This window comes from Rhincodon typus, chromosome 15 (genome assembly GCF_021869965.1).
Source record: "Rhincodon typus isolate 14 chromosome 15, sRhiTyp1.1, whole genome shotgun sequence".
Taxonomy (NCBI): domain Eukaryota; kingdom Metazoa; phylum Chordata; class Chondrichthyes; order Orectolobiformes; family Rhincodontidae; genus Rhincodon; species Rhincodon typus.
Window position 1 is genome coordinate 9,696,824 of NC_063346.1, and position 25,776 is coordinate 9,722,599.

Here is a 25,776-nt window from a genome sequence, read left to right on the forward strand (position 1 = left end):
AATTCAAAAGAGATAACAGGCCTGATTTTAACAGGATACCACATTCCCCATCATCTAACTAAAAATTCTGGTGGCAAGCCCTTCTACAATTTTGCCTACTGTCCCGCATCAACTTAATACGTGTAGTATTAAGGCAGGACGTCTGTCCCTGTATTGGAAAGATATCCTTCGTCATACCATAACTGATTTAATGAGCTATTCGCAGTTTCACTGTACCAGATGTGTGCATTTAGGCATGCTTGGTTTAATCGTTGAGGCAACCAGATGCTACTGGTAGGATCACCCAGGTAGCCAAACCAACAAAGATATATTGGAAAGACTGCACAGGGCAAAAAGGAAGCTCAAAACAATAATACTTGGAAAGAAACATCCTGAGCTCCACTTTGAGATACACATGATGGGTTATTTGAATGTGTGTCATTTGCAGATTTATTGGATTTTCTTTCTGGGCTAGAGAGCTGCAGGACACTAGAATGGTTGGCTCTGAGCAGTACCTGCTGCTGAGACTATAGGCAGTTCCAGCGAAGACAGGTGGGGGTCCGGACTCAAAGCTATATCGAGGTACAGGAGTACCAGACACTGGCAGCAGGAGTGGTGGGGATGGGGGTGGGGGGGAGGGAGGAGTGGGTTGGACATTGGTGAGGAGATGGGTCATAAAGCAATAGAGGACTACAGCACAGGATAAGGCCCTTCAGCCCATTCAGTCTGTGCTAATCAAAAACAACCACCTAACTATTTTAATCCCATTTACCAGCATTTGGCCCATTGCCTTGGCATTGCAAGTGCACATCTAAACAGGTCTTCAATATGAGTTCCAGATTCTCACCATCCCCTGAATGAAAATTCTTTCCTCATTTCCCTTCTAAATCTCTTGCCCCTTACCTTAAATTTACGCCACCTCATTGATCCCTCTACCAATAGGAAGGGTTGCTTCCTGCCTAACTTGTTTATGCCCCTCAGAATTTTATACATCTTAATCACGTTGCTCCTCAGACTCCTCTGCTCTAAGGAAAACAACACCAGTCTATTCAATCTCTCTTCATAACTAAAACTCTCCAGTGCAGGCAACATCCTGGTAAATCTCTTCTCCACCCTCTTCAGTATCATCACATCCCTCCCGCAAGGTTCATTCCACACAGTACTCTAGTTGTAGCCTAATCAGTATTTTATATGGTCCCAGCATCATCTCCCTACTGTTAAGCAGTATGTGATGTGGAGGATGGTGGGGTCTTGGTTTGAGAGGCCTGGGGGGAGAGTAAAGCGAGTAACATGATGTCTATGGGGTTGTGGGGGGTAATGAGGGTCCTTCTGTTGAGGAAAGCAGACGCACAAAGAAGGTCCTATCCCTTTACCTGTCCAACAGATGCTTTACCTGGCCCTCTTCCTATCAAGGATAAAGGAATGGTGGGAGTGGGATGATGGCCTTAAATAGTCATTCGTTGGATAATTTAGGACCTCAAAAGGCCCAAGGGGAAGGCAAGCTGCCTAAAGACTACCCTGCACCAACAAACCCCTCACTCCCCATAAGACTTTAGGCAGGGTAATGGGAAGGGGTTCGGGTGTGTTTAGGTGACCAAAGAATTTTACAAAACCTACCCTCCCAACTTCAAACCCATGAAAAGGGGAACATAAAAAAAACCCATTAAACATCAAATATTGCATTTATATGGCAGTTTTTACAACCTTAGGATGCCCCAAAGGATTTTTAGCAAAGTGCCAACACTAGCAGTAAAAAAAAAGTCCCCAGTATGCTTCCACAAACAATACCTGATTGAAACAAAATCATAAAAGCAGGCAAAGATAAATATTGGCCCGGAGAGCAGGAAATGCTCATCTGCTCCTTTTTCAAATAATGCCAAAAGGACTTGAATTGTTAGAAAACGTTGTAATTGAATACGGGTTTCATAAGCATCGGAATGTTGTGTAATTAAAGCACAACATACCATCCCACCTTAAAGTCATTCCTAGGTATATCCTGCTGAAGCCTTATGGTCATTTGCTGCTCAATAGTCACAAGTCAGAGTTTTATGGTTTATTGGGAGCAAACCCTTCAGATCAGAGGGTGTTTCTAGACATCAAGAGTGAAAATTTACTTTGATAATCAAGGAGCTGAATTTCTCAGCATTTCCAGTGAATAATAATTCTGCATGCCCACAGCTGGTGCCAGTACAATGGGCAACAATTTATGTAGTATCTTTCACTAAAGGAAATATCCTAAGCGACATCAGAGGAACAATGTTGAGCAAAATCTGATGCTGAGCAACATAAGGAGGTATTATTACAGATGAGAAAAAGTTTGATCGAAGGATAGGTATTACAGAACATTTTAAAAGAGGACAGGGCGGAGCGAGTTCGCAGTGGACTAGTTAAGAGAGGGTGTTTTAGATCTCAGTATTCAGTTACCAGTGCCACAAGGATCGGTGTTGGGTCCACTGGTTTTCATCATTTATATAAATGATTTGGATGTAAATATAGGAGGTATGGTTAGTAAGTTTGCAGATGACACCAAGATAGGTGGTGTAGTGGACAGTGAAGAAGATTATCTCAGAATACAATAGGTCCTTGACAAGATGGCCAATGAGCCAAGATGTGGCAGATGGAGTTTAATTTAGATAAATGTGAGGTGCTGCATCTTGGTAAGGCAAACCAGCTGCATCTTGGTAAGGCAAACCAGGTGCAGGTGCATAGTTCCTTGAAAATAGAGTCACAGGTAGACAGGGTGGTGAAGAAGGCATTTGGCACACTTGCCTTCCATTGGTCACAACATTCAGTATAGGAGTTGGGATGTTATGTTGTGACTGTACAAGATGTTGGTGAGGCCACTTTTGGAATGCCATGTACAATTCTGGTCGCCCTTCTATACGAAGGATATTGTTCAACTTGAACGGGCACAGAAAAAGTTTACAAGGATGTTGCTGGCGATTGGAGGATTTAAGGTATTGGGAGAGGCTGAATAGGCTGGGGCTTTTTTCCCTGGAGTGTAGGAGACTGAGGGGTGACCCAATGAGGTTTATAAAATCATGAGGGGCACAGATAAGGCAAACAGCCAAGATCTTTTTCCTACGGTGGGGGAGTTCAAAACTGGAGGGCAGAAGTTTCAGGTGAGATGGAAAAGACTTAAAAGGATCTGTGGGGTAGCTTTTTTTCACACAGAGGGAGGTGGGTGTATGGAATGAACTGCCAGAGGAAGTGGTGGAGGCTGGTACAATTACAACATTGAAAAGGCATCTGATGGCTACATGAATAGGAAAGGTTCAGAGGAATTCTGCCCAAATGCTGGAAAATGAGACTAGGTCAGATTGGGATGTCTGGTCAGTGCAGACGAGTTGGACCAAAGGGTCTGTTTCCATGCTATATGACTCTATGCAAAACCACTAACAATACTGGGAATGCCCCAGGGACCAAGATTTGAGAAGCACCAATAACTGAGAGGTTTGGAGTGTTGAAGGAAATGGCAGAGATAGAGAAGGGCAAGGCCATAAAGAGATTGGAAAATAGAAATGACAATATTTTTTAAGATTGAGGCATTGTTGGACCAGGAGTCAATGTAGGTCAGCGAGCACAATGGATGAAGAGAATTACTCCAAATTTCGACATGCACAGCAACCTCTGATAGCGGCTGTCTGGGAAATGTGTTGAAATCGTTAAGTCTAGATGCAGAATTTGGGAATAGGAGTAGGCCATTCAGCCTCTTGATCCTGTTCCACTATTCATTGAGATCATGGTTGATCTGTGGCCTAACTCCATATACCTGTCTTTGGCCCATATTCCTTAATACCTTTGCTTAACAAAAAATTACTTATCTCAGATTTAAAATTAACAACTGATCCAGCATCCGCTGCTACTTGTGGAAGAGAGTTCCAAATATCTATCATCTTTTATGTGTAGAAATGCTTCCTGAATGGTCTGGCCCTAATTCTCAGAGTATTCCCTGTAGTTATAGTATTTTCAACCAGAGAAGATGGTTTATCTGCCCTGTCTTTTCCTGTTATTATCTTGGAAGACTTGGATCAGATCACCCTTTGTCCCTCTAAATTCTAGAGAAAACACATGTAATTTTTATAACTTGTCCTCATACCTTAACCCCTGAAGTTCAGATATCATTCTTGCAAACGTATTCCCCCTATTTATCCCTCCTAAAGTGTGCTCACAGTAATGGCATGGATGAGGGTTTCAGCAGCAAATAAGATGAAGCAAGAGGGGTATCAGGGAACGGTACAGGAGTGATAGCTGGTTGTCTTGCTGTTGGTGCATATTTCAAGCCATAAGGTCATAACGGGGTCAAATAAGACACCATAGTTTTAAAGCCCAGTGCCTCAGATAAGCTTTGACAACAGAGAATGCCATCAGTGCTTAGAGCTTGAAAGGAAATGTTGTCAAAATGACAGAGCAGAAAGCACAAGAAAGCAGCATAAGCTTCATGACTTGAAAGCCCAATTGCTCTTCAAATATTCCTGAGACGGGAACCAGACATCCTCAAGTCAGGTCTGCCCAATGTAGGGATACACCATGTCTGTGTCTTTGGCTGCACAAGTCTCCCTGCTGGTGCCAACATGACAATATTTCTGCATGACTGGATCTCCAGCTTCAGCAAACGGACAACTTCATTGTTTTGCTTTGAGCAGGGAGACAAAAGGGAAGAGGCTGGAACAACATTCGCTTGACAGGGAGACAATGTCAATTAGCATTCGCCCAGCACAATGAGTCACCCTGATAGAAGCTCTGAACACATAAATCACATCCAATTGGAAGGACCAGCTGATCAAAGTTCGCAAAGACACAGAGAGAGGGAGACGGGGAAGGGGCTGGAGGTCAGGCAAAACAGGGAGACTGATTCTTAGATTGTCTTTTCCAAACACTGACCAGGTTCTTCAGTGGTAAAATGCAATAAATACACTAGCATTAGGGCAAGTTGCTTGCTTTATTTAAAAAAAACAAAATATGCTGGATAAACTCAGCCAGAACTGCTAAGTTACCCCACCACTTTCTGTTTTTATTTTAGATTTCCAGCATCCACAATATTTTTTGCTTAATACTTCCTTCAGTTCTTTTATTTCAATTTTCAGAGCTTTCGAGTTGACAGGAATATCATTATCAAGCTGACAAAAAGCTGGGGGAGTGAGCAAGCTGTGCGTTGATGGATTTATTTGCACTCTTTTTCACTCACTTCACATTTGTGGATTGTTTCTGTTTTTTTCTCTGTTTCCGTTTTCTGCTGTTTCCTTTTTATCTGTATTGACATGATATTTGCATCTAATCTAACAGCTGTAGAACACGGGAAACAGGATTCCTAACTGTCCCTGATTTACCAGGAATGTCTTGCTTTCCACTTCTCTTCCTGGGTTACAGCTTCTTTCCCCCAAAACTCATTGAACTCTAAATATTGGAGTTTTTCTTCATTCCCGGCAAATTCTGCTCACTCCATTCTGGAACTCGCCAAACTGTTAACCAAAGTGATCATTGCACGTTCCAGCCCTTAGTTCACTTAATTTTGTGCCCAAACAAATATCACCAGAAAGAAGCAACCATGACTCAATGGTTAGCACTGCTGCTTCAAAAACACCAGTGACCTGGGTTCGATTCCACTCTCAGGCGACTGTCTGTGTGGAGTCTGCAAATTCTGCCTGTGACTGCATGGGTTTCCTCCCACAGTCCAAAGATGTGCGGGTTAGTGAGATTAGCCATGCTAAATTGCCCACTGTGTACAGGTTGTGTGGGCTGGCCATGGGAAATACAGGGTGGAGGGGTGAGATGCTCTTCAGAGAGTCACTGCAGGCTGATGGGCTGATTGGCCTCTAGCCAAGGATTAACTGGAGTGCCATCCTGGTGCAGACTTGATCAACTGAATGGTCTCATTTTATGCTGTATATTTCTATGATTTCACTGCCTAAAATATGACATGTTGACAAGAATCAAGGACTCTCATTCTATAAAGCAACGATACTCAATTACCCAGTGAACCAAACCATACATCCTGAGCTACAACACTGTTAAGGACCAGATCCAACTTCCTTCCACAGTCCGCCAAACCTCAGGATCCTCTCCCCACAATTCCCAGAATTCTGATATTACCATGTGCAAACCTCAGGAATGTTTTCCTTAATATTCTCAAACCTCAATATCCACGAACATTCAGAAATATCCTCTGTGCTCCAAAAACCTCAACAATTTCAATACAACACTGTCAGATCACGAAATTCGCAATTCTAACTCCAACCATGGGGAGGCAATGGTGTATTGGAATGTCACTGAATTAGTAACCTTAAACCCAAGGTCAATGCTCTAGGGATATTGGTTTGAATTTAACCATGGCAGATGATGAAAAATTTGTGCTCAATAAAGCCTGGGATAAAAAGCTGGCATAATGACGACCTTTTATTGTCATAGAACCCCACCTGGATCATTAATGCCCCCCTCAGAGAAGGAAATCTGCTGTCCCTTATTGGGTCTGGCTGTGTGACTTCATACTCAGAGCATTGTGCTTTACCTGACTGGATGGACAATGTTAGCCTAGCTGGTGAAGCTTACATCCTATGAAAACACCTTCAGGCAATTTTACTAAAACTGAGATGTCCAAAGATCCAAAACTATACATTAGCCCTCCCCAGGCTCAATGTTCTGCCAGGTCCTGAATTCCAATCCAATCTATTTCCTCTATCACCTTTCTCGTGCAAGATGTGCATTTAAAGTGGTGAAAGTTTAGAACTGATCATAAAGGTAAAGTGTGCTATGGTAATACCCAAATCCACTTATTTTCAGTTTGATTAAAAAAAGAGTTGATCCTAATAAACTGGTAAATAACTCCAGCTACCAATGTCATAAAATACAAACTGGTATTTAGACATTGAAAATCAATAGTCCTAACCGCTAAACTATAGCCAATATAGGATGCACATCTCTCTATATAAAACAGTACAAGGCATTCAAGGTATCCTTGTAAATATCTTTGCAGCAACATCATCTAGATGTAGTTCATGCCAATTTTTTTTTTCGATTTTAAGTTCCTATGACCTAATCTAAAATAGAAAATACTTAAGCACATTTATTTGCTTGCACTACATCGTTTTGGGGGTAGTGAGAGAAACTGTGATACTGGGATTGAATAAGGTGATCCAATCACCACCTTTACAGGGGCAGCTACGGGGATGGGCAACAAATGCTGCTGGTCCATTCAGAATAAATCAAACGCAATAATTTTGGTCTTATCCTCTTACCTACTTTTCTCACAGTCGTTGAGGTGTGGAATGTACTGCCTGGAAATCATAGAATCATAGAATCCCTACAGTGTGGAAACAGGTCATTCAGCCCAAGAATCCACACTGCCTCTGCGAGGAGCATTCCCACCCAGACCTATTCCCCTGTCCCTGCATTTCCCATGTCTAACCCAACAGGTTCAATTGAGGGCACTGGATGATTATTTGGAGAATAATGCTGTGCAAGGACATGGGGGAGAATGCAGGAAACTGGCACTTGGGTAACGATGCGTATTTAATGAGCTGATACAGGCATGATAGATCAAATGGCCTCCTTCTGTGCCATTATAATTCTGAAATTCTGTGATACTATGTAATAAGGATGACACATAAAAACTGAAACAGAAGTTGCTAAAGAAACTCAGCAGATCATAGAGTCATAGAGCTGATACAGCATGGAAATGGACCCTTCGCTCCAGCTCGTCCACACCGACCAGATATCCTAAATTAGTCTCGTCCCATTTGCCATCATTTTGCCCTCTGCAACATTGCAGAGAGAAACTGAGCTAACATTTTGAATCTGATATGACTCTTCAGAACTGACTCTTCTGCAGAACAGTAATATTAGATTCAAAACATTAACTCTCTCCATGGATGTTGCTAAATCTGCTGAGTATCTCCAGCATGTAAGCATCCGCTTGGCCGAACTCGTCCTCACCCTCAACAACTTCTCTTTCAATTCCTCCCACTTCCTACAGACAAAGGGGGTGGCCATGGGTACCCGCATGGGCCCAAGCTATGCCTGCCTCTTTGTAGGTTACGTGGAACAATCCCTCTTCCGTACCTACACTGGCCCTAAACCCCACCTCTTCCTCCGTTACATTGATGACTGTATCGGCGCCGCCTCGTGCTCCCACGAGGAGCTCGAACAGTTCATCCACTTCACCAACACCTTCCACCCCAACCTTAAGTTTACCTGGACCATCTCTAATACCTCTCTCTCCTTCCTGGACCTCTCTGTCTCCATCTCGGGCAACCACCTAGAAACCGATATCCATTTCAAGCCCACCGACTCCCACAGCTACCTATAATACACCTCCTCCCACCCACCTTCCTGCAAAAATGCCATCCCCTATTCCCAATTCCTTCGCCTCCGCTGCATCTGCTCCCAGGATGAGGCATTCCACTCCCGTACATCTCAGTTGTCCTCGTTTTTCAAGGACCGCAACTTCCCCGCCTCAGTGGTCGAAAACGCCCTCAACTGTGTCTCCCACATTTCCCGCAACTCATCCCTCACACCCCGTCCACGCAATAAGAACCAAAAAAGAATCCCCCTCGTCCTCACGTACCACCCCACCAACCTCCGGATCCAACGCATCATCCTCCGACACTTCCGCCATCTGTAATCCGACCCCACCACCAAAGACATCTTTCCCTCCCCACCCTTATCTGCTTTCTGGAGGGACTACTCTCTCCGTGACTCCCTTGTCCGCTCTACACTCCCCTCCAGCCCCACCACACCCGGCACTTTTCCCTGCAACCGCAGGAAGTGCTACACCTGCCCCCATACCTCCTCCCTCACCCCCATCCCAGGCCCCAAGAAGACTTTCCACATCAAGCAGATGTTCACCTGCACATCTGCCAATGTGGTATACTGCATCCACTGTACCCGTTGTGGCCTCCTCTACATCGGGGAAACCAAGCGTTGGCTCGGGGACCGCTTTGCAAAACACCTACGCTCGGTTCGCAATAAACAACTGCACCTCCCAGTCGCGAACCATTTCAACTCCCTCTCCCATTCCTCAGACGACATGTCCATCTTGGGCCTCCTGCAGTGCCACAACGATGCCACCCGAAGGTTGCAGGAACAGCAACTCATATTCCGCTTGGGAACCTTGCAGCCCAATGGTATCAATGTGGATTTCACAAGCTTCAAAATCTCCCCTCCCCCTACCACATCCCAAAACCAGTCCAGCTCGTCCCCACCTCCCTAACCTGTCCTTCCTCCCACCTATCCCCTCCTCCCACCTCAAGCCGCACTCCCATCTCCTACCTACTAACCTCATCCCGCCCCCTTGACCTGTCCGTCCTCCCTAACTCCCCACCTACACTCACCTTTACTGGCTCCATTCCCACCTCTTCAACCTGTCTGTTTCCTCTCCACCTATCCTCTCCTCTATCCATGTTCTATCCGCCTCCCCCTCTCTCCCTATTTATTTCAGAACCTCCTTCCCCTCCCCCATTTCTGATGAAGGGTCTAGGCCCAAAACGTCAGCCTTTCTGCTCCTATGGTGCTGCTTGGCCTGCTGTGTTCATCCAGCTCTGCACCTTGTTGTCTCAGATTCTCCAGCATCTGCAGTTCCTACTATCTCCAGCATGTACTTCTTTTATTTCAGATTTCCAGCACCTGCAGCATTTTGCTTTTGTTTGAGGGGATACAAGAACTTCTGCCTATAAATTAGATGGCCATTGAGAATACAGATTGCACAACTACCAAGCAACCATGAATATAAGGCTAATTCTTCAAGCAAAGTCAACTACAATGATTATTCATTAACTTTCAGAGAGAAAAAAAATAAGAGCCAGTCTTGAGTGGGGAAGGGTTAAAAAGCAAAATGCAAACCTCAGACAGCAATTGATACATGTGCTGACTGCATTCCTGGAACAGCTCCTTCCAAGTCTGAACCTGACTTAAGTTTGTGTGCCACTTTACTAATTCCCCTTTCTATTCTATTAGCTTTCCTAATTACTCGCTCTACCTGCACACTAGCCTTTTGCAATTTATACACTAGGACACCCAGGACTCTTTGCATCCTCAAAGCTCTGTAATCTCTCACTATTTGAATAATATGTGCATTTGATTCAGAAGGTTATAGGTTCATGTGTTTTGCCGGAGTTTTCAGCATGAAACCAAGACTGATACTCCAATGCAGAGGTAAGAATGAGACATCAAACAGGGGCTCTGTCTTCTCTCTCTGGTGGATGTAAAATAAATTATGATTCTATTTCAAAGAAGACTAGTAGAGTATTTTGCATTTATCCAATAAACAACATCACATAAGGATCACTCAACTGTCATTATATTGCTGTTTACGGGAGCTGGTTGCGCAGAAATTGGCAGCTGGATTTCCTATATATTAGAACAGTGGCAATATATCCAATATACTTCAGGCTGTAAAGGCTTTGGGATGTTTTGAGATTGTGAATGGTCCTGGATAAGTGCAAGATTTTGCTTTCTTTAGGTGTCCCATGGTCAGAATGCTAAGGAGGAGCATTTTATGTTCTCCTTTCAGTAGAGTCATAGAGTTATATAGTAAAGAAACAGGCCCCTTGGCCCAACTCGTCTATGCCAACCAGCTTTTCGAAACTGAACTAGTCCCAAGTTGCTTGCCTTTGGACCATATCTCTCTACACCGTTCCTATCCATGTACCTGTTCGAATGCCTTTTAAATGTTGTAACTGTACGCGCCTGTACCACTTTGGGATTCAGTAACTTTGCTATTTTCTTATTGAAATGGTAAGATAGAGACAAGAGCTCAAATCCTACCAGGATAGCTGGGGAAGTTTGAATTCAGTGAATAAATAATTTTGGAATAAAAGCAGATGAGAGATGGTGACCATATAATGATTGGATCGTTAATATAAAGCCATGCTTTACAGTGAAAATCACATTTAAAAGACATTTGGGCAGGGACATGAATAGGAAAGGTTTAAAGGGATATGGGCCAAAATGCAGGCAGGTGGGACTAGTTCAGTTTAGGAAACTTGGTCGGCATGGTCAAGTTGGACCAAAGGGCCTGTTTCTGTGCTGACTCTCTTTAATTATTGGACTGAAATCACCAATTGACTTTTAAAAGACTGAAACAACATTCACATGAACTGAAACTGCAATTTCAAAGATGGCTGAACATTTATATGTCAATACATTACAAATTCCAAAATGGAGTCAGCCTCTCTACAAGAGACTATCAAAGATAGTCACTTCAGGTGAATGCAGATGAGCCACATCTTCCATCATACCACAAAAAATCCAAACATTTACCTGCGTACTCGACTGGGTGGGGATGAAGCATTAAACGGATTCACTGTGGACAGTGAATTCTGGCCAAGAAAGGAATGCATCAGCCAAAGATGCAAATAGCAAACTAGCTATGTGTGTGTGTGTGTTACTGCATAAAAGTACATGAGAGTACCTCTTATTTTTATTAGTTCATAGAATGAGGGCATAGCTGGCAAGGCCAACATTTATTGCTCATCCTTAATTGGCCAGTGGGCAGTTCAGAGTCAACCACATTGCTGTGTGTCCGAATTTCCTTTCCTAAAGAGCGTTAGTGAACCTGAATAGGTTTTTAAGAAACTGACACTGGTTATGTGGTCACCATTAGGCTATCTTTTTATTCCAATTTTTTATTGAAATCAAATATCACTATCGCTCATGGTGAGATTTGAACCCATTTCCTCAAATATCATCCTGAGGCTCTGGCTACTAGGCCAGCATTTTTTTTAATAGAATCTTAACATCACAATGCCACAACCTCCTCTTTTTATTGTACTACTTCAATCAATGTTAAGTACAAGGGAAACGTTTCCTTCTCTTTAAAAAACGCTGACAAAGAAGACAGTCTGTGTGTGTTCTTTATAACGATGGCAATTAAAGGGTCAAACAGCCACTGAATTGATGAGTGCAAGCTATCAAACAGAAAAACTGTTGCAGTCAAATGAAGAAGAGGAGGAAAAGGGAAGCTATTCCCCTCCTCTTCACCCGATTGTAGCATCATAAAACATTCATCTGATTCACTAATATCCTTCGAGAGAAGGAAAAATGCTTGTTCTTATCTGATCTGACCTATAGGTGACTCCAGATCCACAACAAAATGGTTGACTCTTAGCTGCCCTTGGAAATGGCCCCAGTGGGATGGGCAATAAATACTGGCCTAGCCAGTGATGCTCACATCCCGTGAATGAAAATATAAAAAGAAACTGAATCACTGCAAAAAGCTCAATGCGCCTTAATTTAAATACACAGGAAATGGAATTTATTGCCCTCCAATCAGCTCCACGTGCAGCATTTAGTGGTGGGGACAGCAGCTCAGTGGAGGACTAAGGAGCATGCAACACTCCTGGCTTTGATCCAATTTAGTCCATCCTGCCACCAATTCAGGCCCTTAAATATGTAACCAATGTTCACTTCAGGGTTTCATCCCTCTGGGAACTCCCACTGCAGGCAGTAGACCAAGCAAAACCAACGCAGAGTTGCGTGTCAGTTCAAGGCTTGACTTTTTTTGTTCCATCAGTGCCTGATCAAAGGGGATGGTCTCAGGAAAAGGGTGGGTCCACTGAGAGAGACAGACATCTCCCCAGTTCTGCTGAACCTTTTAAACACTCTGCAGCGCCAGCCCAGATCTCTCTTGGTAAGCCCCACCATATGACCCGCTGTCCCCTGCCATCAGTCACCTACTTCTCTGATGCCACCACAATCGAAGGCCTTGGGCGAGTATCATACCCGTACCAGCCACCACACTCCCAATGTCACTGCCGTTCACTGGAGCTGCTGACCTCCGATTGCCCAGAGGTCTTGAAAGGGGTGTAGTGATTGTAGTGAGGTCAGCCATGTGGACATCATAGAATATGAGTTCCCTCGTTGGCGCTGTTAACCTGGTCCAATCAGGGAGCCCTGGCTGACAGATATAAATAGGACTGTCAGAGGTTCTGTTAACTCTAAGAGCTGGCTCTGAGGAAGCCAGCCTAGTGTCCGTTACTATGCACATATACATAAAGGGTGACTTGGTGATGGGATACTAGCTTCTGTGGAGTTATTTCAACAGGACACTTCCATTCCTCGGGTCCTCTACACACTGCCTCCGCCTCGGGAAATTGTGCCACTGGGCTTTCAAGTGTCCGAGTATCAAATCATGAAGTGGGCAAAACCCCCTTCAACTCCATTACATAGCACCTAATATCTGACAATTCAACAGCTTATCATTTTTTTTTCCCATGTGTTTAAACTTTCATCCCCTTGACTTACTCCTGCAATTGTATCGATTTTCCCTTTCAATGCCATTAACACTCCTTTACACCATAAAATGAGTTTTCAGAAATGTTTCCATGAAGGAGAGCAGGCTGGGTTGAGATCTGCTCAAAATCAAGAAAGGTCTGTTATTTTATTATTCATAGAACCACTACAATGCAGAAGCGGGCCATTTAGACCATCGAGCCCACACCATCCTTCCAAACAGCATCCCACCTAGGCCCAGCCCCCAACCCTATCCTTGTAAACCTACATTTCCCCTGGCTAATCCACCTAACGTAGACATCTTTGGACTGTGGGAGGAAACCAACACAGGGAGAATGTGCAAACTCCACACTGACAGTCGTCCAAGGGTAGAATTGAACCCAGGTCCCTGGTGCTGTGAGGCAACAGTGCTAACCACTGAGCCACCATGTTGCATTTTGCGACACTTCCATGGAAGGCTGAAATATCCAATTTGCACCAGTCTTTCTTTATGACTAGGACCTCTTTACATAAGAAGCATTAAAGGTGTGGGTCATTTGTTCATGAGTAGAATGGGAAAAGGCTGGTTGGGCTACAGGGAGAAAGCAACAAGATGGACTATTTAGATTTCTTTTCCAAGCACTAGTATAAACATGGTGGAACAAACAGCCTTGTCATTGTCTATATCTATGTATGATCAGACAGCTTATTGTCATATGCACTGCCAATGAGCAAACTGAACCGAACACAACACTCAAGATCACTGTCAGCATGACTTTCTCAAACTTGCACTTGACTGTTTCACATCTTATCAATAATTATTGACTTTGCAGCAACAACAATTCTTCCTTCTCAGGATTGATTCAAGGCAACTCGTTGTGATTAAAGTCCCAGATGAACAGAAGAACAGACTCTACACTCTGTCCCTATAATGCTGCAAAACAAGCTGCATCTGGCCAGTCTCAGTTCAAAGTGGGTATCAGGCCACTGCACAAAAACTGACGAGCGTCATTTGGGGAGTTAGTGCAAAGCAATTACTGTGTCTAACCTTCTGAGGAAGCTGAATGAACCTCAGGCAGATTCAGGAATTGACTCAAAGGTGCTTCAGTGCTCTTGTTATTTCAGTGGTATGTCTCATTCTGAACCCTCAATCAATGATTTCTCTCAGCCAGTTCTGAATGATAATGGTGAGAGTATCTCTTCGGAGTATTGTCATGCTTGCCATTTGAAACAGAGACAGTGGCTGAAGTTGGGAGCATCCTGAATTGTTACAATGGAATCACAACAGTTCCTCAGGAACTAAAGTTTCAGTTAAATTGATGCTTTCTGTCATCAGTCAACAGTAGTTAAATTGTTCTAATACGTCAAGTAATCAGTGATTAATAACAGCAAATGCAGTACCTGTAAATTTTAACTGTATCAAACTCAGGTTGTGTAACATCTTACTGGAGTAGAGTTATAGAGTCATAGACATGTACAGCATGGAAACAAACCCTTCGATCTAACTTGTCCTTGCCAACCAGATATCCTAAAAAAATCTAGTCCCATTTGCCAGCATTTGGCCCATATCCCTCCAAACCCTTTCTATTCATATGTCATCCAGATGCCTTTTAAATGTTGTAATTGTACCAGCCTCTACCACTTCCTCTGGCAACTCATTCCATACACACACACCACCCTCTGCATGAAAAAGTTGTCCCTTAGGTCCCTTTTAAATCTTTCCCCTCTCAACTTAAAACAATGCCCTCTAGTTTCGGACTCCCCTTCCCTGTGGAAAAGGCCTTGTCTATTCACCTTATCCATATCCCTGATGATTTTATAAACTTCGATATGGTCACCCCTCAGCTTGCGACGCTCAGGGAAAATACCCCAGCCTATTCAGCCTCTCCCCATTGCTCAAACCCTTGCAACATCTTTGTAAGTCTTTTCTGAACTCTTTCAAATTTTACAACATCCTTCCTATAGCAGGGAGACCAGAATTACACAGAGTATTCCAAAAGTGGCCTAACCAATGTCCTGCACTAACTCCTATGCTCAATGCACTGACCAACAAAGGTAAGCGTACCAAACACTTTCTATGCTATCCTTTGTCCCTGGGATTCCACTTTCAAGGAACTATGAACCTGCACAACAAGGTTTCTTTGTTCAGCAACACTCCACAGGACCTTATTACCACTAAATTATAAATCCTGCCCTGATTTGCCTTCCCAAAATGCAGCATCTCACAGTTATCTAAATTAACCTCCATCTGCCACTCCTTGGCCCATTCGCCCATTTGATCAAGATCCCATTGTACTCTGAGGTAACTTTCTTTGCTGTCCACTACACCTCCAATTTTGGTGACATCTGCAAACTTACTAACCATACTTCCTACATTCACATCCAAATCATTTATATAAATGACAAAAAACAGTGGACCCAGCACCGATCCTTGTGGCATACCACTGGTCACAGGCTTCCAGTCTGAAAAGCAACCCTCCACCACCACCCTCTGTCTTCTAACTTCAAGCCAGTTCTGTATCTAAATGACTAGTTCTCCCTATATTCCATGTTATTTAACCTTACTAACCAGTCTATCAGAAGGAAACTTGTTGAATGCCTTACTGAAGTCCATATAGATCACAGCCACCGCTCTGCCCTCATCAGTAAGAATATATTAAGACCCTTCAAAGGAATGTAATCAGGAAAAATGTTCAAACTGACTGTGAGCCATGGGAGAAGACTTTTAGATTAATGGTCAAAAGTTTGGTTGGAAGAAACAATTTTTTAAGGAGTCTCTTAAAGTTAGAGGAGAGAGGGATTTAGGAAGCAAATTCCAATTCTTGGCTTTATTGCGTCCCCAATTTTATCCCTTTCATTATTTGCATTCTACTTTCAGTTGGCAAGGCCCCAAGCTCTAGAGTTTCCTCCCTCAATCCTTGAGAATCATATAGTTATAGAGATCTACAGTACAAGGTCCTTCGGCCATCACTTCCACGCCAGTCAAAAAACAAAGCCAGCAAACTATTTGTAGTAAATAAGATACAAGGTATAGAGCTGGAGGAACACAGCAGGTCAGGCAGCATCAGAGGAGCAGGAAAGCTGATGTTTCAGGTCGGGAAACATTTTCTGAAGAAGGGTCCAGATCCGAAACGTCAGCTTTCCTGCTCCTCTGATGGTACCTGGCCTGTTGTGTTCATCAAGCTGTACACCTTGTTATCTCAGACTCCAGCATCAGCAGTTCCTACTATCTCTGAAACTATTTGTAGTGATTGGAACAAGGGCCAGATAGATCTCACTGACTATAAAATCCTTGATTGGGATTGTTAACCTGGGTCAATCAGGGATATCACTGTCAATGATATCCATCTAGCCCTTGTTCCAATCACTATACTATTCTAATCCCATTTTCCAGTCCATTCTCCTTCTTTACGATGTCTCTTAAAACCTAAAAGCTCGTCAACCAAGCAGATGTAATTTCTTATTATGTGGCTGGGTCTTACTTTTCTGAATGTGCTCCTGCGAAGTAGAAGGTGACTTTTGTCAGGTTAAAAAGGCATGATATGCACTTCTGGTGGTGCGCTGCTCAATTTGTAATCATGGACAATTTTTAAACTGTTAAACTACAACACATTTTAGCTCATGTGTAGGACACACTCAAGGTAAGCTGGCTCTAGCTTCATCAGATTCTTAAGCACTTAGCTGTCTGTAAAGCGCTTTGGGATATTCGAGGATAGTGAAAGGAACTATTATATAAACACCAGTTCTTTCTTCCTTTTCCTGTCTGTTCATTAAAAGCAAGGGAATGTTATTAAAAGGTACAGCTAACCAGTTTCCATAAAATAAGAAAGAGGGCCCTATGGCAGTCAAGTTATTTCATGGAAAAGCTGTGTTTTGCTGCATGGGGAGGAGCTCAGTCTCCCTTGGCAATTTTCAACTGTGTTACTTTGAAATCATATTAAAGTAGCCTCATGACACAGTGGGTGGCATCCTGGATTCTGAGCCAAACTCTTTGGGCTTGAGTCCTACTGCAGGATTTCACAGCCATGTGTTCATGACATGGCCAAATAGGCTGAGTGTCAACCTGTAAATCCTTCCAACCCATGTCAAGAGCAGGACAGATACCTGGTTATAGGGTAAAAACCAAAAGAACTGTGGATGCTGTAAAGCTGGAACAAAAACAGAAGTTGCTGGAAAAGCTCAGCAGGTCCGGCAGCATCTGTGGAGAAAAAAGTCAGAGTTAACGTTTTGAGTCCAATTCTGAGAAAGGGTCACCGGACCCAAAACGTTAACTCTGATTTTTTTCTTCACAGATGCTGCTGGGCTTGCTGAGCTTTTTAAACAACTTCTGTTTTTGTTGCTGGTTATGGGGTCATACAGCACAGAAACAGACCCTTTGGTCCAACTCATCTGTGCTGACCAGACGTCCTCATCTGACCAAGCCCCATTTGCCGGCATTTGGCCAATATCCTTCTAAACGCTTCTATTCATATACTCATCTAGATGCCTTTTAAATATTGTAATTGTACCCGCCTCCACCACTTCCTCTGGCAGCTCCTTCCAGACATGGGCCACCCTCTGTGTGAAAAAGTTACCCCTGAGGTCCATTTTAAGTCTTTTCCCCTCTCATTGCAAACCTATAACCTCTAGTTTTAGACTCACCTACCCTAGGAAAAAGCCCTTGTCTATTTACCCTATCCATGCCCCTCATGATTTTATAAACCTCTATTGGGGTGGCACTGTGGCACAGTGCTTAGCACTGCTGCCTCACAGCACCAGGAACCCGGGTTCAATTCCACCCTCAAGTGACTGTCTGTGTGAAGTTTGCACATTCTCCCTGATGTCTGTGTGGGTTTGCTCCGGTTTCCTCCCACTGTCCAAAGATGTGCTGGTTAGGTGGATTGGCCATGCTAAATTGCCTGCAGTGTCCAGGGGTGTTTAGGTTAGGTTGGTTAGACATGGGGAAATGCAGGGGTAGGGGAATGAGTCAGGGTGGGATGCTCTTCAGAGGGGCAGTGTGGACTTGTTGGGCTGAATGGCCTGTTTCCACACTGTAGGAATTCTATGATAAGGCCTCCAGCACTGCAGGGAAAATAGCCCTAAGTGTTATTCAGCTTCCCTCTATAACTCAAGTCCTCCAGTCCTGGCAACATTCTTGTAAATCTTTTATGCACTGTCTCAAGATTAACACTATCCTTCCTATAGAAGGTTGACCAGAATTGCACACAGTATTCTAAAAGTGACCTCGCAACCTATACAACCTACAATGTCCTATACAACTGTAACATGGTGTCCCAACTCCTATTAGCCATGCAATGGAAATAGACTGGAGTCTCTCCCACACTATAACATGAACATAAAAAGTGAATATTTACGTGGTAACTTGACAGTCCTTGGGCATTGGTTAGTTTAATTTGGGACCTGATTCCTTGCCCTGCACTTAATGGAAATCACAGCACTGGGACTCAAACCTATTTAAGGCAGAGAGTTCAAACAGGGAGAAGGATATGGGAAAACCAGTCCCTGTTTATCGTGGGGCAAGGGACTGGATGACATTATATATTTCAACAGAGTGTCAGTGAGCCACGCTAGTGGTCATGCATTTCAAATCACTGGCAGGGACCGAGAGGAGAGATTATGAAAATCTATTGTGCTTGTTGGGATCTGTTACACTGTGTTAAAAATGGTGGTAGTGGCTGATTTCATAAATTATTTTGAAAAAGCAAGTCATCCAGATACTTGAAGATGAGGAATTTAAAAGAATATGGACAAAATGTGGGCATTTAGGATAAAGCCCAACTCATCTTGGCACGGTGGCTCAGTGGTTAACACTGCTGCCTCACAGCACTGGGGACCTGGATTCAATTCCACCCTTGTGCATCTGTGTGGAGTTTTGCATGTTCTCCCTGTGCCTGCGAGGGTTTCCTCTAGGTACTCTGGTTTCCTCCCACAGTCCAAAGATGTGCGGGTTAGGTGGATTGGCCATGCTAAATTGCCCACAGTATGCAGTTCAGATGGACCAGCCATGGGAAATGCAGGGTTACAGGGACAGGGGCAAGGGGGTTTGTCTGTGGGTATGCTCTTCGGATGGTTAGTGTGGACCTGATGGGCCAAATGGCCTGCTTCCACACTACAGGGATTCTATGATTCTTCTAAAGGCCCACACAGGCATGATAGAACAAATGGCCTGCTGAGCTGTAACCTCTGTGATTGCATGAATGCTAAGGTTTGGAAATGGACACAAGGAGATAAGAAAAGATAGAAAACGAGAACGCCTCATTTGAAACAAGTTGATCACCTTACAATTCAGAGCTCCATATGGCCAATGGGTCTTGGGGTCTTTTTAAGCCAAAGAAAATTCTCAGCAAATGGGAATGAATGCCAAGAACAATAACTTTCACAGGTAACTTAATTGAAAAGTGTTGAACAGTTATGTTCTTACAGTGATCAGATGTTAAGTGAGACACAGAGCATGTCTGAAGCCAACAGCTGCTTGTTTTACCTACCACAGGGACAAGAGCCAATGTGGCATCAATTACAAGGCTTACAGACCATCCTTAAATCACAACACCTTGACACTTCGCGAAAACATGAGACAGCTTCGGTTTACCTCAGAGCATTAGAACGCATACTCAACATTCAAGTGTGCCTTCTTAAATTCAGCGTCAATTAAGATTTGGAAGTTGACTGTTGTCAAACAGAACAATGAGAAAACACAGACTTGCATTTAAATATCACCATTCACAACCTCTGGAGATCCCAAAGTGCACTACAGCCCACTTATACTTTGGAATTATAGGTACTACTTTTAGGAAGGACACACAACATCCAACTTGCGAATGGCAAGCTCCAACAATCTGTAGAGAGACCATGATGAGAAAGGTCACAGAGCTGAAATATTGACTCTTGCTCTCTCTCCACAGATCCCACCTTACCTGTTGTATGTTCTGTTGTTAATCTGTTGTTTAAGTGCCAATTGAGATATAAATCAGGGAAGTGAGCAGAATTTCCCCTGTTCTCTGAAATAAGATGTTCTACATCCACTTTAAGGGCAGACACATCTCATTGTAACATGAACAACTCCCCTGATAGCATAGCACTCACCAAGCCTTGCATTGCAGCGACAGGTTGCATAGAGTGCTCAAGGCTCCAGAATGGGACTCAAAACTGACAACCTTACAAATGAAAGGCAAGTCTGCTGTCAACTCAGCAATGGTTAACACCTATTGCTGACATGGGCAATCTTTCAAAGAGCTTAACTATATTCAATTATTATCAAAGTTTCTGTTCAGATGTTTCAAACTTCAAATAGTCAACAGTTGCAAAAAGGTTGACAGCGTCTTAATTTTCCAATTGTTTTGACATCTGTCATACCATTGATCAAACTTGTTGAGACAACCTCTGAGTTTCCTCAGTCAGAACATCACAGCAAATACCGACATGGAGTGAAGTGTAGTACAGTCTGTTATAGATGAAATGATAACATAATTGTCATACCTTCTTCACCTTTTCTTGTGCATCTCCTCCCAGCCAACTCCATGCCATTCACTGCCTCAACTGTCATCAATGCCTGTGTTCTCTGACCCCATTCAGGAGTTCTTTCAGCTTGTTATGTGCATGCCTTTGTTCTGGTTGTTTTTTTTTTTGTTTTGCTGTCTGATTGTGCCTTGTTTCTTCCTTTATCCCTTTGTGTTGTATTCAAACAGCAGACATACTGCCAATCACATCCATAGTGTGCTAGAGTTATACAGCATGGAAACATACCCTGCAATCCTACTCGTCCATGCTGACCAGGTATCCTAAACTAACTAGTATTATTTGCCTGCTTTTGGCCTATATCTCTCTAAACCTTTCCTATTCTTTTACCTGTCCAAATGCCTTTTAAATGATTGTAATTATACCTTCGCTATTTCTGATACCATTCTCTTTGGCGATTGCATCAAGAAAATTTGTTATTTAATCTCTTCTGCTCTCCACCCTGTCACAGACCTCCCTCACACGCTTCCAATGGCTTAAAAGCTCTCACGTTTCTTTCTGTTTTCAGTGCTGAAGAAAGCCTATTCCAACCACATATTAAGCTAACTGGACATATAACTTTCTCCTGCAGAGGACAGGACACTGTGTGTGAATATACAAAAGTGAGTCAACTGCAAATACAACTGGTAATCTTAATTGGCTGTTAGTGTAATTCTGAGCAAAATTTTATACAGTCTTCATTGTACTACATGTGTTCCTATAGTGAGATCTGTTCTCCACAGGTGATGCCCATGCAGGGACCTTTCTGGTATAAATTAAGAGTGGCTGACAATAATTCCCGTTTTCATTTCCATGCCAACACATCAATTATTAAGAATCAACTTGCCAATCAATTCAAACACTTTTCTCGTGCAGTTCTGATTGCTGTTCCCTTTGAAATTTGGCATTCTTGTATCTGTCCTGATAAGTGCAGAATGCTGACATACAGCAACATGTCTGTTTTTTTCAGTCATACTCACATTCTGTCCCATAACTGTATACAGCCACTATATTAAAATTTACAGAACTCCTGCAAGTAAGAAACAGAGTAGCGTGCAGTTATATTAAAATTATGCTTTTCCTGAAATCCCAGTGTAATGTGGAAAAAAATGACTTATTTCAGGAACAAATTAGGATTCTGCACCAGCATCAAATTATGGTGAGTTTCCAGAAATGTTCTAATGACAGATTAACTTTTATGCAGATTTAACAGTATATAATAATACTTTTGGGTTGAGCATTTATTAAAACTCTTACGATAATGGACCAAATCACATTAAATTGCCAATTCTGAAAGCTATTTGGCACAGACTCTGTAACCTGTACCTGATCTCAAAAATGCTACGTTCAAATGAATATTTTGCATTGGTTTACTGAAGTTTTGGATTCTAGTCAAGTTTTTTTTCATTCCTGGGCTGAATTCTTTGATGAGATTCCAATTGGACACAACATTCATAACACGAGACTTCAAGAACATAGCTGTTCAGCTGTCAAGGAAACATTCTATTTTGAACAGTTTTAAAAATATATAGAAATCTGCAAATGGAGCTATTTGAGCAGAGGAGCATAATGGTAATGTGAGCAGATTAGTAAACCAGAGGTCTAGACGAGTCCTTCAGAGACACAGTTCAAATCTCACCACGGTAGCTGGGGAAATTTAAATTTAACTGATTAAGAAATTGAGAATGAAATGGAAGTCTCATTAATAGTGGTCATAAAATTACTGGATTGTCTCAAAAACTCATCTAGTTCATCAATGCCCTGCAGGGAAGAAATTTGCTGCTCTTCCCCAGTCTGGCTCTAGTCCCAGATCAGAGTGGTTAACTCTTAACTGACCCTTCTTAACCTGAATTGTCCAGCAAGCATCTCAGTTGTAGGTGATTCGCCATCGCCTAGTCAAGGCCAATTACTGTTCAGTGGCCACTCAACTCCCAAGAACAAATCAAGAGGAAATGTGCTGAGCTACAGCATTCTCCTGACTCAAGGCAGGTGACCTTTAAAAGGGGTTGAAATGATTTTGCTTCCAGCAGGGTGTTTTACCTGAGTTAGCAAAGCTCATGTTACCTCTTGTAACATAAGAAATTATGTGTGGCTATCAGGAATCTAACAGATATTTATCATGGCTAGCGATTATATCCAAAAATAATGCTCACAGGCATATCACTGTTTGGACTAATACCAAGCTAATAAGTTACCACAACAGGGAGCATGCTTCCAGTAGTGTGTCATACTTTGTGTGATGTCCTTGTGTTATTATCACTAGATTATTAATCTAGAAGACGCCAGGAAATGCTCTGGGACAAGTGTTCGATTTCCACCATAACAGATTGTGGATTTTGAATTCAGTAAAAATCTGGCAGTGAGAGACTAACAATAACAGCCAAACATTGTTTATTGTTGTACAAACCCATCTGGCTCACTAATGTCCTATAGGGAAGGAAATCAGGAAAGGAAATCTGTTGTTTTACCTGGTCTGGCCTACATGTGACTCGAGATTCACATCAATGTAGTTGACTCTTAACTACCCTCAGGGCAATAAATGCTGGTCCAGCATTCGATGCCCATATCCTATGAATGGGTTAATAAAAGATTCAAGTGGCCAGAGTTAAGATAGAGTCTGAGACTTTTATACCCATGATCATAAGCCAAGTTTGGACATGCTGTGTTCATCCAGCTCTACACCTTGTTATCTCATGTCTCTAGTATACTGGCCATGAGACAAAACGTAACAAATGCCATTGTTGAAGATATCCCATACTCTGGGAGAAGTATAGATGTGTGTTTTCAAATTAAATTCCAAGTTTTAGAACAGAACAACATCTTACATTTATATAATACCTTGGATACAGAATAATATCCCAAGACAGGAGCATTATCAAACAGATCATGACACCAAGCTGCACACAGGGATTTTAGACAACTAGTCAATGAGGAACAAAAACAAAGTTGCTGGAAAAGCTCAGCGGGTCTGGCAGCATCTGTGGAGGAGAAAACAGAGTTAACATTTCAGGTCTGGTGACCCTTCCTCAGAACTGATGGTGGCTGGGAAAATGTCGGTTTATATGCAGAAAATAGGGAGGTGGGTGGGGTAGGGAGTAAACGATTGTTAACTATTGTTAACAACTATTCACCCTCCCAGCCTGATCGTTAGCAACTCCTTCGTCTGTCCAACTGTCTTTCTCTCTCTTTGGGCTCTATCCTATCGTTTACTCCCTACTCCACCCACCTCCCTGTTTTCTTCGTATAAACTGACGTTTTCCCAGCCACCATCAGTTCTAAGGAAGGGTCACCGGACCCGAAACGTTAACTCTGTTTTCTCCTCCACAGATGCTCCCAGACTTGCTGAGCTTTTCCAGCAACGTTGTTTTTGTTCCTTATTTACAGCATCCGTAGTTCTTTCGGTTTTTTTTAACTAGTCAATGAGATAGATTTTACAAAAGAGGGAGGCAGAAACACAGAATGCTTCAGGTGTACGCATCTCATAGCAGAAGAACCATCTGCCACATCGGGACAACTAAAACTGAAGATTCTCAAGATGTCAGAATTAGAGGAGTGCAGAGATCACTGCTATAGAAAATGTCCAGAGTTATAAATGAAATCGGCAAATAGAAAACTGGGAGCAGTAAGTGTTCAAAAAATTGTTGAGTTGCTTAAAACATAACACATTCACAAATGCATTTTTGAAACGGGAACCTGCTGGTTTTACTGAGTTGTACGAACATGTGACTCCAGTCCAACATTGTGGCTGCCTTTTGAACTGCTCTGTAAAACGGTGTGGCAAGCTGTTTAGTTAAATTCATGGCAACTAGGAATTGGCAATATGTTCTGGCCTTGCTCGTGGAGTTCAGAGGTGAGAATGAATTTTAAAAGAACAAACTTGCCAACTGCCACAGGAGTTGTACCTCAATGCTGCAAACTTTACATTATCTCAAGTTGAATTGGAGGAGAGCTCCCCTGGGGGGAGAATGAAGCCCACTTAAAGAAAGGTGATCTGGGTTTCAAATACCCAGGAATTGGGTGCACAGACCCTCAGAGTAGACTACATACTTTGCCATCCACAGTCACCAGCCTGTTCGACAATAATCTCTCTCTCCCTCTAACAATATGCTGATAGTCGCCAAGTCATGTTTTGACCCATACTTCTCACCTTCCATTCCACAGAGAGAGCAAAAGGAATTTATATGTGTTCTAATGGCTCACAAGCTTCAGATTTGTTTTATTACCAGCTGAGTCGAGTTGGTCTGTAAGGAGGAAATCCAACTGAGTGAACTGAGCAAACCAAACAGAAGACCTCATGATAAAACACTAAGCAATTAAGTCAACTTGCCTGGTTGAACACAGCTACACCAACACTCAAGAAGCTTGGCACCATCCAGGATAAAGCAGTGCACTTGATTAGCAGTCTGACCACCCTGTTAGAGATTCACTCCTCACACCACTGTACTGCTGTGCAGGCTATCTATAGGATGCATTATATCATCTCAACACAACTTTTCAACAGTATCTTCCAAACTCATGACTACTACCACTTAGAACTCCAGAGCAGTAAATCCCTGGGAACACCTCCACATCCAATTTCAATTCACACAGAGCATTCCAATTCGAAAATGAATGTTAAACACTTTTTAATTTTCACACATATTTGGAGCAGGCTGGGGTTTGAATACATGCCTTCTGGTCCAGAGGTAGCGACACTGCCACTGTACCACAAAAGCCCTGTGACATGGGATATGAGTCTAGCACGTATTTAAGCAAGTGATTGAGATTAATTGACTAATTAACTGATTTGTGTGTAGAAGGAGCTGTAAGACTGAGAAGTTAATACACTCTATCCACATGAAGAGGTATTTTAGGTTCTGGCTCACCTTAGATACATATTGACACAGGAGGCTGCTATTCATGGTGTGTTCAGACAGCTGTAACAAACAAAAAAATCCTGTGCAGGGATTCCCCAGCCACACTGATGACTCCAGCAGAACTCTCTGTTCATTTTTCATTGATCCCTCTGATCAATTAAAACATTCCTCCAGACGTGGAGACAGCCTGTTAATTATCTGCAGTCTGCACCAAAGAAACCAGTGGGGTGAGAGCCCTGTC

At 42.8% G+C, this 25,776-nt stretch overlaps 1 protein-coding gene across 1 annotated transcript in view; it reads right to left on the reverse strand.

Moving 5' to 3' along the window:
- adamts18 (ADAM metallopeptidase with thrombospondin type 1 motif, 18) overlaps nt 1-25,776 on the reverse strand; it is a 269,956-nt gene that overhangs the window by 15,003 nt on the left and 229,177 nt on the right. The window lies entirely within an intron of this gene.